Genomic DNA, 1,291 nt, shown 5'->3' on the forward strand with positions numbered 1-1,291 from the left:
CTGTGTGAAGATGTCAGACCTTGGCATTATGGTTGGTAGCTGCCATGTGGGTGCTAGGAATTGAACTTAGGTCCTCTGGAAAAGCAATTGGTGCTCTTAACTGCTGAGCCATCTCTCCAGTCCCTGTAGTTGAAAATTGTTCACTGTCAATCCAATGAGTGTCTATGTCACAATTTATATAACCCTTCAATAATCGACACATTATCACAGGACTGATTCCAGCTTGAGGCCACGCTAAACATCGCTGCTAAGAACAGTGGAAGCACTGGGCATTGAGTCCTTTAAAGTAGATTTTCAGGATGCATGGTGTGCTGACACTCAGGAGGCAGAGGCAGGCAGATCTCTGAGTTTGAGGCCAGCCTGGTCTACGGAGTGAATTCAAGGCCATTCAGAGCTACGGAGTGAAATCCTGTCTAAAAACAGCCAAGTGAACCAGAAACAAAGAAAAAGCAGATATCCCTGTGGTGGTGAGTCTTGCAGTTGCTCCCTTTCTTGCCAACACTTGGCATTGTCGGATTTTCCCATTTTATCTGTTCTGGAGACTGACCAGGACACTTTGTAAATTCCTCCCAAGTTTTTCAGATAGATCATAAGATTTCTGGTTTACAGATGAAGACATCAGGGCCCTGAGAGGTCACTTAAACCTTGTCATAGGCTTAGGGCTGGGTTGCCAGCAGGGCATCACCCATCATTTCTTGTATCTGTCCAGCCCCCTTCTGGACCTGGGCTCGTCTGGCTTCTCAGCACTGGGAGAGATCAGTTCTGTGACCCAGGTGTGGGTGGCTTGGGCATTCAAGGCTCAGCGGATGTTCGAAGAGCTTCAGAAATGAGAGATGACCAGAGAGGGCAATGGATGAGAAGGAGTAAGGATGGGGGAGTTACAGGCAACCAGTTTGCGCCCAAGAGGGGTGCAGCTCTGTTGGCGGAAGGTGAGCACAACGCGTTACTCAGCTGCGGCCTGGAGAGCTTGAGGGTGTCTGGCTGGAAAGCCAGGCGAGGGCGGCGGAATACACAGCCGCCTCCAGAGCCCACTACCAGGCCCTGGGCGGGGCTCGGCCGGAGGGGCGGGGCTTTCTCAAGGGGCGGGGCCACTGACTGCGTCCGACCAATGGAAGTGCGCGACTCAGGCTCCGCCCTCCTACCCTACTGCATAGTCATGAGGCGCAGGCCGGCGCTGCGTCAGCGGAAGCGGCGCGCAGCGGCTGTTTCCGACCTGATAAAGCGGCGTTGTCCCCGCGCGCTGGCCGCAGCCTCGCAGCGCTCCCTCAGTGCCCGAGTCGCTGACTGACGG

Source organism: Microtus ochrogaster, chromosome 15 (assembly GCF_000317375.1).
Source record: "Microtus ochrogaster isolate Prairie Vole_2 chromosome 15, MicOch1.0, whole genome shotgun sequence".
In the NCBI taxonomy this organism is placed as follows: Eukaryota; Metazoa; Chordata; class Mammalia; order Rodentia; family Cricetidae; genus Microtus; species Microtus ochrogaster.